This window comes from Eptatretus burgeri, unplaced genomic scaffold (genome assembly GCF_056783735.1).
Source record: "Eptatretus burgeri isolate ZD-2024b unplaced genomic scaffold, Ebu_testis_v1 Ebu_testis_scaffold_3191, whole genome shotgun sequence".
NCBI lineage: Eukaryota > Metazoa > Chordata > Myxini > Myxiniformes > Myxinidae > Eptatretus > Eptatretus burgeri.
In genome coordinates, this window is record NW_028225141.1 from 1 (window position 1) to 17071 (window position 17071).

At 49.5% G+C, this 17071-nt stretch overlaps 1 protein-coding gene across 22 annotated transcripts in view; it reads right to left on the bottom strand.

Annotated features, from left to right (window-relative positions):
• Nucleotides 1-1779: 1779 nt before the first annotated feature.
• LOC147006312 (uncharacterized) overlaps nt 1780-17071 on the bottom strand; it is an 87937-nt gene continuing 72645 nt past the window's right edge. For 19 of the 22 annotated variants that reach the window (XR_015054923.1, XR_015054926.1, XR_015054927.1 and 16 more), the window contains one exon: nt 16481-16893. The gene's annotated coding sequence lies outside the window, so the exon portion shown is untranslated. Of the gene's footprint in view, nt 6336-16480; nt 16897-17071 lie in introns of those variants that run through there. The other 3 variants (XR_015054924.1, XR_015054925.1, XM_085869095.1) reach the window with 3 other exon arrangements.

A 17071-nucleotide genomic window follows, 5' to 3' on the forward strand; every position in this document is an offset into this window, starting at 1 on the left:
CAGTGCTCGTCCCGACAACCAATACTCGCCCCTCAGTGCTCGTCCCGACAACCAAAACTCTCTCCCTCAGTGCTCGTCCCGACAACCAAAACTCTCTCCCTCAACGCTCGTCCCGACAACCAAAACTCTCTCCCTCAACGCTCGTCCCGACAACCAAAACTCTCTCCCTCAACGCTCGTCCCGACAACCAAAACTCTCCCCCTCAGTGCTCGTCCCGACAACCAAAACTCTCTCCCTCAGCGCTCGTCCCGACAACCAAAACTCTCCCCCTCAGCGCTCGTCCCGACAACCAAAACTCTCCCCCTCAGCGCTCGTCCCGACAACCAAAACACTCCCTCAGTGCTCGTCCCGACAACCAAAACTCTCCCCTCAGCGCTCGTGCCGACAACCAAAACTCGCCCCCTCAGCGCTCTTCCCGACAACCAAAACTCTCTCCCTCAACGCTCGTCCCGACAACCAAAACTCGCCCCCTCAGCGCTCGTCCCGACAACCAAAACTCTCCCCCTCAGCGCTCGTCCCGACAACCAAAACTCTCCCCCTCAGCGCTCGTCCCGACAACCAAAACTCTCCCCCTCAGCGCTCGTCCCGACAACCAAAACTCTCTCGCTCAGCGCTCGTCCCGACAACCAAAACTCGCCCCTCAGCGCTCGTCCCGACAACCAAAACTCTCCCCCTCAGCGCTCGTCCCGACAACCAAAACACTCTCCCTCAGCGCTCGTCCCGACAACCAAAACTCTCCCCCTCAGTGCTCGTCCCAACACCAACCAAAACTCTCTCCCTCAGCGCTCGTCCCGACAACCAAAACTCGCTCCCTCAGCGCTCGTCCCGACAACCAAAACTCGCCCCTCAGCGCTCGTCCCGACAACCAAAACTCTCTCCCTCAGTGCTCGTCCCAACACCAACCAAAACTCTCCCCCTCAGCACTCGTCCCGACAACCAAAACTCTCTCCCTCAGCACTCGTCCCGACAACCAAAACTCGCCCCTCAGCGTTCGTCCCGACAACCAAAACTCGCCCCCTCAGCGCTCGTCCCAACAACCAAAACTCTCCCCCTCAGCGCTCGTCCCAACAACCAAAACTCTCCCCTCAGCGCTCGTCCCGACAACCAAAACTCTCCCCCTCAGCGCTCGTCCCGACAACCAAAACTCTCCCCTCAGCCCTCGTCCCAACAACCAAAACTCTCCCCCACAGCTCTCGTCCCGACAACCAAAACTCTCCCCCTCAGCGCTCGTCCCGACAACCAAAACTCGCCTCCTCAGCGCTCGTCCCGACAACCAAAACTCGCCCCTCAGCGCTCGTCCCGACAATCAAAACTCGCCCCTCAGCGCTCGTCCCAACACCAACCAAAACTCTCCCCCTCAGCGCTCGTCCCGACAACCAAAACTCTCTCCCTCAGTGCTCGTCCCGACAACCAATACTCGCCCCTCAGCGCTCGTCCCGACAACCAAAACTCTCTCCCTCAGTGCTCGTCCCGACAACCAAAACTCGCCCCCTCAGCGCTCGTCCCGACAACCAAAACTCTCCCCCTCAGCGCTCGTCCCGACAACCAAAACTCTCTCCCTCAGCGCTCGTCCCGACAACCAAAACTCTCTCCCTCAGCGCTCGTCCCGACAACCAAAACTCTCCCCCTCAGCGCTCGTTCCGCCAACCAAAACTCTCTCCCTCAGCACTCGTCCCGACAACCAAAACCCTCCCCCTCAGCGCTCGTCCCGACAACCAAAACTCTCCCCCTCAGCGCTCGTCCCGACAACCAAAACAATCTCCCTCAGCACTCGTCCCGACAACCAAAACTCTCTCCCTCAGCACTCGTCCCGACAACCAAAACTCTCCCCCTCAGCGCTCGTCCCGACAACCAAAACTCGCCCCCTCAGCGCTCGTCCCGACAACCAAAACTCTCTCCCTCAGCGCTCGTCCCGACAACCAAAACTCTCCCCCTCAGCGCTCGTCCCGACAACCAAAACTCTCTCCATCAGCGCTCGTCCCAACAACCAAAACTCTCCCCTCAGCGCTCGTCCCGACAACCAAAACTCGCCCCCTCAGCGTTCGTCCCGACAACCAAAACTCGCCCCCTCAGCGCTCGTCCCAACAACCAAAACTCTCCCCCTCAGCGCTCGTCCCGACAACCAAAACTCGCCCCCTCAGCGCTCGTCCCGACAACCAAAACTCTCTCCCTCAGCGCTCGTCCCGACAACCAAAACTCTCCCCCTCAGCGCTCGTCCCGACAACCAACACTCTCCCTCAGCGCTCGTCCCAACAACCAAAACTCTCCCCCTCAGCGCTCGTCCCAAGAACCAAAACTCTCCCCCTCAGCGCTCGTCCCGACAACCAAAACTCTCCCCCTCAGCGCTCGTCCCGACAACCAAAACTCTCTCCCTCAGCGCTCGTCCCGACAACCAAAACTCTCTCCCTCAGCGCTCGTCCCGACAACCAAAACTCTCTCCCTCAGCGCTCGTCCCGACAACCAAAACTCTCCCCCTCAGCGCTCGTCCCAACAACCAAAACTCTCTCCCTCAGCGCTCGTCCCGACAACCAAAACTCTCCCCCTCAGCGCTCGTGCCGACAACCAAAACTCTCTCCCTCAGTGCTCGTCCCGACAACCAAAACTCTCCCCCTCAGCGCTCGTCCCAACAACCAAAACTCTCTCCCTCAGTGCTCGTCCCAACAACCAAAACTCTCCCTCAGCGCTCGTCCCGACAACCAAAACTCTCTCCCTCAGCGCTCGTCCCGACAACCAAAACTCTCCCCCTCAGCGCTCGTCCCGACAACCAAAACTCTCTCCCTCAGCGCTCGTCCCGACAACCAAAACTCTCTCCCTCAGCGCTCGTCCCGACAACCAAAACTCTCTCCCTCAGCGCTCGTCCCGACAACCAAAACTCTCTCCCTCAGCGCTCGTCCCGACAACCAAAACTCTCTCCCTCAGCGCTCGTCCCGACAACCAAAACTCTCCCCCTCAGCGCTCGTCCCAAGAACCAAAACTCTCTCCCTCAGCGCTCGTCCCGACAACCAAAACTCTCCCTGTTTTCCAGCAGATCTGCCGCACTTATCCTCAGATCTCCTTTCATTTGTTTATCTCCTGCCCGTCAGTTCAGGCGTTGCCCTCTCTCATTGGCTGCCCGACGGCAATCTCGCTCGCATCCCTTCGATTGGCTGAGAGGTGCGCCATGCCCGTATTTGGAGTGAAATCCAAGATGCCAAACTCCAAAGAAACCCCGCCTGGCCCACCCACGTACACATCCACGTGCCAACACGCACCAAGGCCATGGCGTCGGTCAGAGCGAGGTGAAGGTGAGGGTGATGCTGGTGTTGTCGTTGATTTAAAATAAAATAAAACCCTGACTATCAAAATAACTCCACAGTGCATGAACATTTCATTACCCATTACACAAGGGAAAGGGAGCTATCTATCCACATTTACTTCTCGAAATAACTGAGCTGTAGGGGACGTCTGTCTGTGTGCACAAGGCTTCGAGATTCGTAACAATATTTCAATCTTCACCATTGAGAGATCGGGTCAAAAACATCCATCAGGACCACACTCTGGAAAGAGAATCAGAGGTTCCACAGCAGTCTCCTGGGGGATTGGGAACATTCCTGGAGGGGTCACAACTCTGACACAGGATACTGAAATGCCTCAATCATCCCAGCAAGCTGGTAATCATTTTACCTCCTCACAAGGATGACAGGCCCACCTGGTATAAATTAAATGGCAAGAGGGATTTGAACTCAGGACCCAGGGATCCCAAACCCAACACCTTTACCATGAAGCCAACACCAAGCATCCAAAAACAAAACTTGCACGATATTTCAGAAAGTTGTGGACGGATTCAGACAAAAAAACCAGATGGATGAGTTGAGGTGATAAGAAAAGCCGATTCGATTTTGGTTCAGGTCATTTGGCTGAGATGTACCTGATGGTGGAGGAGCAGTTTGATTGACCCTGCATGTTTTACACAAATCGAAGGCTTGCTGATGGATCTCCGGTCCAAATCGCAGGAGTCTCTGTTTGATATTCCTACATCTCGATTTCCTGGTGTCTCCCTTCCCTTTGATGGAGTTTGACTTCCTGGTTTCTTTGTTCAGCTCAGAGTAAAACTTGATCGTGTTTTCGCTGGTTCCACTGTCTATGGTGGTGTTGACTGTTGAGCTTGCGGGAGTATCTGTTCAGGCAGAGGATGTCTCCTCTCAATTTGTTCGTGTTTCTGTTCGTGTTGTTCACCAGTTCAGTCCGTTGTCCAGATTGCAGGGGTTTCAGAACATGTTGGATAACTGGGACTTGGTTTTGTTGAGATGTACTCGGGTTGTGGGGTCATCTTGGACCAATTCCTGCTGACTCCATCAATTGTCATGATAGACCAAGCAATTGAAGGAATCCAAGTGTCAGGTGAGTAAACAGTATAACATCAAAAACAAACTTCTCATCTTCATAAGAACTGTTTTCTGTTTCCTCTTGTAAAAAAAAGCAAAGTATTTGTATTTATTCGCACTTCCTCCACACCTCACCAACTCGCCCCCTCCCCCAACCTCGTTTTCCTTTTAGATTCTTCCTCTTCTCCTTATTCTATTCCACCTCTTCCCCTATTTATATTATTTATGACTTCCTGGGAAGATATTGGTGGTGGTTTCGGTGACGGTGATTCTTTCGGTGGTGAACTTGGAGAGGGTGATCCTTTTACATCCGCTTGGGAGGGAAGAGAGAACATTTGGGGTTTACACCCAATGAGACACCGCATCCTGATTTAAAGGTGACTCGGTACTCGGATCCTCCCTTGAAGAACAAGACCTTGCTGTAGTCCCAGCGCTTCCTTCGATGACTTCATATTTTGTTTGCAACACGCAGATGTGTTGGATTCCTTGTCCAATTTGCAGGCATTTTTGTTCCATCTTCTTGGATGTCTGTTCGATTTTCTCTTGTCTCTGTTCGTCTCTCCGTAGAGATTCATGAAAGCTCATTTCAACTCCGAATTCAGGTAGCTGGTGTTTCAGAACAGGTAGTGAAAGTGGGGAAGTGTTTGCCCGAGACGTACCTGGAAGAGGAGGACTTGGACTGACCCCGAATTTTGTGGGCAAGTTTGAGGTTTTCTGTTGCATTACCTGTTCAATTCGCCGGCGCTTTTCATCGGAGGAGTGTGATCTCTGTTCGATTTCTTGGCATGTCTGTCCCATTCGACATTGAGATTCCTGTTGTCTCTCTTCATGAGGGAGTTTGGACACCTGGTGTTCCAGCACAGATGGTGTAAGTGGGGATTTATTTTCCTGAGACGTACCTGGTGGAGAGGTACTTGGATTGACTTCATACACGGTTGGCAAGATGAAGGTTTTGTCTTTAATTGCCTGTTGAATTTGCAGACATTTCTGTTGAATCTGTGTTTGTCTGTTTTTGTCTTTCTGTAATTCTTCCTGACGTCTCTCTTCATCTTGCAGTGTGCACAGTTGATCTTCCAGAGCAAAAACCTTAACTAAGCTTGTGTTTTTCTGAGACGGACCTGGTTGAGGAATTCTTGGATTGACTCCGTATTTTGTTTGCAAGGTGAAGGTTACATGTCGGATTGCTAGTTCAATTCCACTGCATTTTTTTTCTTTTTTCTCAGTTCGTCTCTCCGTAGAAGTTCATGATATGTCCTTTCACTTTCGAGTTTGGACAGCTGTCGTTTCAAAATAGTTGCTGTAAGTGGGGCTGTGTTTGCCTGAGACGTTCCTGGTAGAGGAATACTTGGATTGACTCCGTATTGTGTTCGCAAAATTGAGGCTTTCTTTTGGATTGCCTGTTCAATTTGCCGGCGTGTTTCATCGGACCTCTGTCGTCTCTGTTCGGTTTTCTTGCTTTCTCTTCCATTCTGCATTGAGATTTCTGTTGTGTCTCTTCCCCTAAGAGTTTAAATTGCTGGTGATTCAGAGCAGGTAATGTACCTGGCGATATATTTGGCTGAGAGGCACCTGGTGGAGAAAGAGTTGTTTCAAAGTATGAGGCTTTTTGAGAGATGACCTGTTCAACCTGTTGGTGTTTTTGTCCAGTTCCCTGATGTCTCTGTTCGATTTATTTGTGTCTCTGTTCCCTTTGCTGGAGTTTGACTTCCTGGTTTCTTTGTTCGGATTCATCGTGTTTCCGTTTGATTTTCTGGCTGTGATGTTGAGATTGTGAGAGTATCCGTTCAGCTTGTGGATGTTTCCCCTCAATTTGTTTGCGTTTCTGTTCGTGTTGTTCACCTTTCGGTTCAGTCCGTAGTTCAGATTCCTGGGGTTTCAGGACATGTTGGACAACTGAGACTTGGTTTTGTTGAGATGTACTTGGGTTGCTGGGTAATCTTGGACCGATTCCTGCTGGCTCCATCACCTATCCTGAAGGACCAAGCAATGAAAGGAATCCAAGTGTCAGATGAGTCAACAGAATAAAATAAAAAACAAATGTCTCATCCAGATAAGAACTGTTTTCTGGTTCCTCTTGTTTAAAAAAGGTAGCAAGAGGTTCTGTCAGGTCAGGTTCGATCTGTGACCTGCTACAGGTACCATGTAAACCTGTACTAACCTGTTCCATGGTCGGGTTGTCGGCGACTAAACCGTCTCCCCCACCAGGTTTTCTGGTGAGGAGGGTGTTTGGATATGGACACCCAGCAGGATTAAAAACAAAACCTGTCAAAGGGCGGAGGAGCTCCTTGTGAGCCAACGGCCATCCATATCTAGTGCCCAACTGTGTCTGCGGACGTCCTCCTGCAGTTGGGTCACTTCTTATTAGGAGGTTGGTGGCAGGATTTGCATTCCGGCCACCGTAAAACGCTTCATTCCGCAAAACGCAAAAACGCAAAAAAATCTGAAAACCCACTCCGTGGGAGTACCTCCTGTGCAGCTTCCCTTCGCAGGGCAGCTCACCGGATGACAGGATTGGGGCAAAGCCTTCGGGACCCCCAATCTTTGATAGGAGGGAAACCACGGGGTAACATCCCTGGGTCAGATTGCGGGAGAGTGTGTCGGAGTGGTGCTGAGGTGTCGTCCACCAGACGGCGGTCTCCTTGGGTTAACCTGAGGCGGTCCCTTCGGGTGGGTGCCTGGAATGTCCTATCCCTAAGAGAGGATGATCACCTGTCTCTGTTATCATCTGAGCTCAAGCGTTTGGACATCGGGATTGCAGCTCTCTCTGAGGTTCGGAGACCGGATTGCGGCGAGATAATGGTGGGTGGTTACACCTACTATTGGTCTGGTCGCTCTGATGGTTACCATACCCAAGGAGTTGCTGTAGCTGTGTCCAATAAGCTGACCCCAATGATAATTGAGGTAACACCGGTCAACGAGCGTATTATGAGATTAAGGATTCGTCACTCCTTAGGTGTCATTTCCCTGGTCTCTGTTTATGCTCCGACTGAGGCGAGTGATCTCACCGTGAAGGATGCATTCTACGCCACGCTCGAGTCTGTGGTTGATCAGTGCCCCAGACGAGATACACTTCTAGTCTTGGGGGATTTCAATGCATCGACTGGAACTGATAGGGATGGTTATGAGGTGTGTGTTGGTCCCCATGGGTCAGGAACTATGAACCAGAATGGCACTAAGTTCCTTGACTTTGCAAGAAGTCATGGACTTAGGGTGGCTGGTTCATGGTTTCAGCGCCCACAAGCTCATCGCTGGACTTGGTATTCCAATGCTGGCGGTGTGGCAAAGGAGATTGACCATGTCCTCATTGACGGTCGTTGGAGGATGATCCAGAACTGCAGGGTCTACCAGAGTGCTCAGTTCCTCAATACTGACCACAGGCTTGTTGTAGCAACTCTAAAGCTGCACCTTAAATCCTGGAGAATGGTACCATCCCAGCCGAGGCTGGATGTTGCCAAGCTCAGGGATGAGAGTAGCTGAGGAGTTTGCGAACAGGCTGAGTGGACACTTAGGGGGTCTGGGTGCTTTGGGGGGTCCTGAAGAGTTGTGGAGCACCTTCAAGACCACCGTCCTTGATGTTGCCGGTGGATGCCTTGGAGCTCACCGCAGGGCAAAGAAGAATTTTGTCTCTCAAGGGACACTGGATACCATTGACCAGAGTCGCAGGGCCAGGCTGAATGGCAGAGCTGAGCTGTTCAGGGAGCTGAGGCGTAAAACTGTACGTGCACTGAGGGTGGACAAGGAGGCCTATGTGCGAGGAATCTGTGAGGGGGTAGAGCATCACCTGTGGACAGGTGATTCTCGTCCCGCTTACAGGGGAATTCGCGCATTACGTTCATCCAAGCCCATCCCTCGGAGCACTACAGTTCGAGCAGAGAGTGGTAGGCTCTTGACATAGGAGTCTGAAGTGAAGGCCCGCTGGGCCGGTTACTTTGAGTGGTTGTACCAGGCTGATCCCCCAACTGTCGAGTTGGACGTCAAGGGTGTTACAATCCCTGTTGCTGACCCTCCAATCAACTGTGGTCCACCTACGCTTGTGGAAACACGGGCTGCGGTGAACCAGTTGAAACGGGGCAAAGCTCCAGGGATCTGTGGCATCCATGCCGAACTTCTCAAGGCTGGTGGAAATGCTGCACTCGTGTCGTTGCATGCAGTTTTGTGCTCTGCCTGGAACACAGGCATCATCCCAACTGACTGGAAGAGGGGCCTTGTTGTCCCTCTCTGGAAAGGGAAGGGTGATCGCCAAGACTGCAACAACTACCGAGGGGTGACGCTGCTCTCAGTGCCGGGCAAGGTCTTTGCTTGGATAATTCTCGATAGGGTTCGCCACCATCTGCTTGAGCACCAACGTCCAGAGCAGTCAGGCTTTACACCAAAGAGGTCAACGATTGACCGTATCCTTGCACTTCGTGTCCTCACCGAACGCAGACGAGAGTTTCGGCAGGGGCTGCTTGCAGCTTATGTTGATCTCTGTAAAGCGTTCGATTCAGTGAATCGGGATGTCCTCTGGAGGATTCTTGGTCTTCGTGGGGTGCCACCAAAACTGATCGATCTGAGAGTGCTGTGAAGTGTGGTGGTACCATCTCTGACTTATTTCCAGTTGTTACTGGAGTTCGTCAGGGATGTGTACTTGCCCCCACACTTTTCAGCACTTGTATGGACTGGATTCTAGGGAGGATGTCGGAGAGATCAAGTTGCGGTGCATCGTTTGGGAATGTCAAGATCTCGGACCTTGACTTTGCAGATGATGCAGTCATCTTTGCGGATACTTTAGACATCCTCTTGGGGGCCCTCGAGGTGCTGAATGAGGAGTCGGAGCCGTTGGGATTACGGGTTTCTTGGGTCAAAACTAAGATCCAGGCTTTCGGTGACATCTTGGATGCTGCTGTCCTGTCTGTGTCTGTTTGTGGTGAGGATGTTGAGGTTGTGGAGAGATTCACTTACCTTGGCAGTGATATTCATGTCTCTGCTGGCTGCGAGTCAGAGGTCAATAGACGTCTGGGTCGGGCCTGGGGAGTCATGGATTCACTGGATCATGGGGTGTGGCGTTGCCGGTACCTGTGCGGGAGGACGAAAGTCCGAGTCTTCAGGTCCTTGGTACTTCCAGTCTTGCTCTATGGGTGCGAGACTTGGACTCTGACCAAGGATCTGAGACGGAGACTTAATTCCTTTGATACCAGGTCTCTTCGGAGAATCCTTGGCTATCGCTGGTCGGATTTTGTGTCCAACGAGCGGTTGCTGAGAGAGACTCGGATGAGATTTGTTACCTGCATAGTCCGTGAGCGTCAGTTGCGGCTGTATGGACATGTGGCTCGTTTTCCTGACTCTGATCCTGCTCACCAGATTCTCTCAGCGAGGGAGTCTCATGAGTGGAGGAGGCCAGTGGGTCGACCACATGCCTCATGGTTGCAACAGGTTGACCATCATCTCAAGGAGATGGGGATGGGCCTGGCATCTGCCTGGGGGATGGCCAGACGGAGGCCCCTGGAGTACCGGCGGAAAGTGGACGCAGCAACGTGCTGTTCTGGCACATGCTCCCATACCTGACCTGACCTGAAGAGGTTTATAAAGGGATAAAAAGGAATTCTGCCAAACCATGGAAAACCACGTGAAACAGAAAGGAAGGGAAATGATAAATTAGACAAAAATATTGTTGCGGTTCTGAGAACCGCATCCCTCCAAAGCGATGGCATCAACCACACAGTGGTCTCCAGACAGTTATTTTATTAATATACGTACAGATCGTCCCTTCCCTCTTGTCTCATGGGACAAACAAGGCAAAGTGCGTTGTGTGGATCTCATCGATTGGCCTGATTATATCTCTAACTTTATTCCTCCTCTTTTTCTCTATTCCTGAGGTTAATCCAAGCCACGACTGCCTGCAAAAGCGACGGCCACGTCCTTCACTGCAAGAATGAGTCTTCACAAAAGTCAGCACAAGCATCGATACCCATGCAGTGCCGTGCCTGGGGTAGAGAAAAACAGACCACCACTACCACAAGACAGCACGGAACGTGTGCAGCACAGCGACAACCCCCACCTACTGTTCAGGAGACCAGAAGCATGACCAACACGATGGCGCCGCTGCCGTGCCCGGGGGGGATAAGGGCGGGGGGGATATTGGAAGAACACACCAAATGCCAATGACGTACAGTATGCACGTGGCGCTCTCTTTTCAACCCATTTCTGAGTCTAATAATTAAATCTATCTTCATCTCCATTTAATACTGATTTCTATGTTCGTCCAAGTCTCCATCTAATAATTATATCCAATCTTTTTCAAACCCAAACTGTCCCTGGACTCTAACTGACACAATCGGTCAACTTCCCAACCCGGGTCTCAACCGACTGTACTCCATCTTTTCTGGATCTGATTTTGACCAATTTCCCTGAAAATATCTTCTGCTCTTCCTCCGCTCCAATCGGTTCTTCTGACCACGTCCTTGTCAAAGTGGACATCTCTGGCTGTTCTCAGAGAACCACCTCACCGCCGTCGAGTCTGGCATTTCACTCAAGCCGACTGGCAGGGACTTCAAGCAGCCATCAAACTTCTAGTCTGGTCTCCCGTCTCTACTTCCTCTGACATCAACTCATCCTGAGAATTATTTCGAAGAAACTTGCTCTCTCTCACCCACAGATTTATCCCCTCTCGTCTTCAGTTGTCCTACCCTTCCTCCCGCCAATGGTTCACTGAAGCTTGTGGTGAGGCAGTTGTCCTGAAACAACTTGCCCTCACCTCATGGAAGGCAAATCCAACTGAATGTAACCTCTGTTCCTTCCATAAAGCTCGGAACAAGTGTGTGACTACCCCCAGGAGAGCCAGAAAACAACATCTTTCTAATCTCAAGTCTGAACTCTCAAACCTCTCTCCCTCCTCCAAATCCTGGCGGTGTCGAATCAAATCTGTTTCTGGTGGATGTTCCCCCTCCATCCCCTGCCTTACCTCAAATGGCCACATTGCTGAGATTGCACGTGAAAAGGCTGAATGCCTAAACTTGGTGTTTGCATCGAAATCTTGTGTATGAAACCCATCGCTTTCTGTACCCACCTTACCCAGTCGCACCCAACTGTCTCTGGACTCTGTGTCCTTTTCTCCTGACAAGGTGGAGAAATTGCTGTATAACCTCGACTCAGATTCTGCAACCGGTCCAAACGGCATCATCCCACGTGCCCGATAAACCTGCTCCTCTGCTATTGCTCACCCTCTCTCTGTTCTATTCACCCTCTCATTTGCTCAAGGTCATCTGCCATCTGCTTGGAAATCAGCAAACATTACCGCTCTGTATAAAAAGGTGCAAAAACAGATCCCTGCAACGACACACCAATCAGCCTTCTCCCAATCATCAGCAAGGTTATGGAATCCATCATTGCTTCAGACATTAAATCCTTCCTTTTCTCCAATGGCCTGATTTCCGATCATCAATTTGGATTCAGACTTGGTCACTATACCCTGGACTTGCTGCTCTTGCTTTCCCAACAATGGATGGAGATCCTCAATGTCAGATAAGAAATCAGAGCCACATCCTGAAATATATCATGTCCTTTCGACATGGTCTGGCACCCTGCCCTGCTCACCCAACTCTCTTCCGATGGTATCCAAGGCCATCTCCACACATGGCTCACAAACTTCCTCTTCTGTCGCAGCCAACATGTGACCCGAAATGGAGTTCTTTCATCCTCTCTTCTTGTCCAGGCTGGAATTCCTCAAGGTGGCGTTCTGGGCCCTGTTCATTTTATGGTTTTCATCAATGATCCCTCTGACTCTGGAAAATTCTCTTTATCTCCTTGTTGATGACTTCACCATCTGCTGTACCATCGGTCATCCTTCAGATCGGCAAGCAGCAGTTTTTTCACTCTCTGCTGATCTGAATAAAATCACAAGCTGGTCCAACACGTGAACCATGTCTTTTACTCCTGACAAATCTCACACTCTCACTATGTCTCTCCGAAAGGACAGTCTGGACTCCCCCCCCCCATATACTTTCTCAACAATCCTCTTGATGAAGTGCGCTCATTCAAGCATCTGGGTCTCACCATCTGTCATGATCTTTCCCGGGGAAGCCACATTTCGAAGCTGGCCTCCAAAGCCAGTTGCAGACTGGGAATCCTCCGTCATGCAAAGTCCTTCCTCGGCCCACCTGAGCTCCTGACGACACACAAAGCTTTCATCTGCAACCTGATGGAGGATTGCTCTCCCCTCTGGGCTGGTGCTCCTGCCTCTCACCTTTCTCGGTTTCACGCCGTGGAAACCAAGGCATTTCGGATCATTGGAATCTCCCGCGATGAGGTCGGGTCTTTGGGCTTTGGGTCTCTCACTCTCTCACCGCAGACAGGTCGGTGGTCTTTCTGTCTTCTGTCATCTCCTCTCAGTGCTCGTCCCCCTGCTCCGTCTGAGATGTCCCCACCATATTTCCGCAGGGCGCTCAAGGTCCTCAACCATCTCTCAGACATGCCTTTACCAATCTTGTTCGAACTTGTCGCACTGATAAGGAATGATGGCTTACATATAAATGTCATTTTTTTCGATATCAGATCCAAGATGGTTGACTGGCAGCCATTTCTGGGACACGTACAGTCCGATTCTGTTCAAACTTGGCACAAGCACAGTACATGATGGTGGTACACAAACGTGCATCTCAATTCATTTTGCAATCTCATCAAAGATGGCCAACTGGCGGCCATTTTAGTTCCAAGTAATAAAAAAACCCGGCCTTGAACAGTTATAGAATTTGTTGTTGTTGTCCGCAGTTATAGAATTTCTTTTTGAGATCAATAAATATTGCAAAATGTTACATTGTTTGTGTGATTCAGTTTGTAGATGCAAAAAATATACGAACATTGAATCCATTCTGTGTGAAATTTTCATTCCCAATGGAAAACATCACGTGTCACATGACCAACAATCTTCCACAATATGACTACGTAACCCACATCATTAATATTCATGACGGAATCACCCAATAGTACGCGATCTTGCATGTCACATGACCACTCAAGTCAGTTGGACATAAATCTAAATCTTGTGTCCACGAGTTGACCCTTTAACCCTGTACAGCTCAAACCATGGAGGCGATCACATTTTATGTTTTTTTTCTCCTTGCTCAGTGAAGATTCAGTTTGGGGATGTTGAAAAGAAGAAGGTACAAGGAAATGAGTAACTGAGCACTGAGATAAGAGTTTGGATTATTTTCCTGATGTTGTTCTTGTTGGTTGTTGGGTTTTTTTCTGACTAAAGATGGAGAGATATGTTGTTTGTATTTTTGAGGGAGGATGGGAAATGGATTGAGCTGAGGGATCAAAAGGAACAATACCTGGGATAAAAGGAGTTAAAACGAGGCAAAAAAACAACAGAGGGAAATCACACTCCAACTATCACCAGTAGGCCCGACTTCACTCGGGACACAAATTAAACGATTCAACGCAGCAGGATATGGTTTGGGACAGAAAAAATGATGAAAAACCAATTGACGAAAAACAAGAAGAGCAAAACAGGAATAACTAGAAGGGAACTCGGCAGAGCGTATACCTCCGCCACGCAATGCCTGATCCATGAGAACATATCGGACCCATTACATTTTTGAAATATCATGCTATACAGTGCTGTATCGATTTTGATCCTGTCTCTCAATGGTCAAGAATCACTTAAAAAATTAAATAATTATCGTATCCAGATATGGATCCGGATCTTCACCAAAATCGAATCAATTTGTCGTTGCCACACACACAACCAGTCCACAACTTTCATCCACAAGAACACACCAAGTTTCATCTGAATCTGTCCACAACTTTTTGAGATATCGTGCTTTTGTTGCGGACCTGGGGTCGGGGGTGAAGACCACAAGGGGTGAACTACCTCGGGTTCCCACCAGACTCTCCGGAATCGCAGGCCGTCGCACACGAATACCTTCGTGACGTGGCGGGTCGCTAATCGACCGCGAACACCAATAACTCAACCATGTGGCTTCGGGTCCTCCGTCTAATAAATAGTTTACCAAAAGGTGATCTAATTACCGGGGAACACGCCCTCGGTACGCACTTGGTCAAACCTGATCACCTTACCAGATCAGATGCAGCCGAGCGGACCTGCCAAGCACGTACCGGCTTGGAATCAGATCGTTGGGGAACAACGTCCTGGCTAAACTTGGGTGGGGGCCATGCTAGACCAATGAAGAAAACAAGAAAACGAGCTGGGAACATTTCTACACGACACATTGATTTACAATCAAGCGAGGAAACGTATGTGGCACATTGAATGGAGGTATTTTTTATGTACAGCAGGGGACAGCAAGGAATTTGTGGGGTGCGACAAAAGGTACATTACAAAAGAAGACACAGAGCAGGATTATCCCGCCGATCTTCTGCAATCTTACTTACTCGAGAACAGGCACAATCACACACCCACACACACCTGAGGAAAGTTAGAGAGCCAAGAAAGAAAGAAAAAGGTGAGGATGAGCATCCTCAAAATACCTGGCATGGTCGGCTGACAAACGTGGCCAAGGACGCTTTTGGAGGGGTAGTGGGAAAGATACCGGTGTCTACGGTGTAGGAGTGAGGAAAATGGAATTGCGAGTCAGTAACACCGAGTGCAGTCTGAATGTCGGATGGCAGCGGACTTTCTCCGCCACCCACAGGCTTCTTCATGAGCCAAAATGGACACCCAGGACTCGAACCAAACTCTCGGATTGCCCTTCTCGCGACCCTCCTCGTTACCCCTGGTCTTGCCGTGGTCAGACGACTGGATGAGGGCTGCATCAATTCCGGACGCTCACCCGGGACGTTCCCAGTGAGATGCGGTGGAGCTATTAGCGTCCGTTGCGTGGTCGAGCATCGCGCGGCGACGAGGACAATATTACGCCGCGCGGTGCTCCTCAAAATAGAGTGGTGAATTGTAGCAATGCAGAGGTACGAGGGGATGAGGGAATATTTATCCCGTGTGCGGGAGGTGTTTGTGGTCAAAGTGGTGAGATTTGGTGAGAGGTGCGGAGTAAGGTGAAATCAATTCTTCCTTTTGAATTCACACACCCAACCTGTCCACCAAGTTTCATCCGAATCCGTCCACAACTCTTTGAGATATGGTGCGATATATTAGTTTAACCCGATCTCTCTGGAGGTAAGAATCTACCGATGTAAAACACAGGGTGTATTTGTCTGACCACCTCCATGAGGACCATTTTCGAAGGAATTTAAAGGACAATTTTTTTCGCACAGCTGTGTGTTCTCTCACGTCTATTTTTCAGGACAAACAAAACTTGAAAATCATTTTTCATAAAAGAGGAATTACGTCTCTTCTTTTGGAATTGTAGACAACTAGTACGTGCCCGTAAAAAAGAAAAAAATAATAATAATAATAATAAATAAACCACACAGGCCGTTTCTTCGCTCTCACGTGCCCATACGTGCGTGACCCGGAAGTTCGATATTATTCGCAGTAACGATTATTCGCAATTTATTTTTAATTCCCAATTATTCAATTAGCGCCAACGTATTTTACCTTTTCGCAATGTCGTGGCAAGGAAAAACAAAAAGAGAAGAGAAGAGAGAGAAAAAATTTACTTCCTGGTTCGGAGCATACCAGCACTCTGATGTTCCCGAAATTTATACACCGTCTAATATGAAAACGATCATAACTTGGCCCATTGTGTTTATCTATAAATGCGCATAAGAAATCGAGAAATCATTAGAATACACGAAGTCATCACTCTCCGGAAGCCCGTATGTTGTAACCCGTAATGGGGAACGTGGCTGTGCTTCCCTTCACCAACGGTCACGCCCACGCAACAACGTGTCTTGCCATTGGTTGGTAAATAAATGGCCATAATTCGCGAAGCACTTGTCCGATGCATATCAAACCTTGAAAAAGCACATCCTCAGGTCCCCAGCAATATACCTGGCAAGTTTCAATTAGATCGGACCAGAGGTTGTCGAGAAACAGCGGTCACACACACACACACACACACACACACACACACACACACACACACACACACACACACACACACAGACACACACACAGAGATTGCTGGAATTATAGAGAGATGACTTGCAAACGGGGCCTCGTGGGCGAAGTGCAGAAACTCTAAAATAAATAAATAAACACAACGCACAAGGAGGTGAAACTCAGTCCACGTAATGTGTAAACACACACAGAGTAAAACGAGCGCTCAATTACATCAGCAGGGCGTCTTATAAATGAAGAAGATGGAAGCACACCTGACACTAGGCCAAGGCTTCAGATTCTGGCATGCTCAAGAGGCTGTGAGGTCAAAACGAAACATCCCAGAAGATTTAAAAATAAAAAATCCGATCACATTTGTTCATGTGGTGTTTTAAAATAACGTGGTGTGTTCAAATAAACTGATACATAATGTCTTCCAGTCTCCTTGAAGATTTCGAATAAAATAATTCCAACCTGATATTTTTGACGGGTTTTTATCCTCTTGCCGATCCGTCGTCCGTGTACACCGAACCCCAAACCAGAAGATGAACACTCATGGGGATGAGTTGCGACCTCTGCTGCGTCATCATGGATCTACTTACAAACAGACAGGAGATGGTTAATTACACAGAATACCTAGTTACGACCACTGCTGCCTAGTTGTGGAGCGAAGTGTACTTACCGAGGCACATGAGTCAGCAACATCACCCAAACTTAAACCGAATAAGGGAAATTTTGATCTTGTGAATCAAATGCTTGAGGAGATCCAATG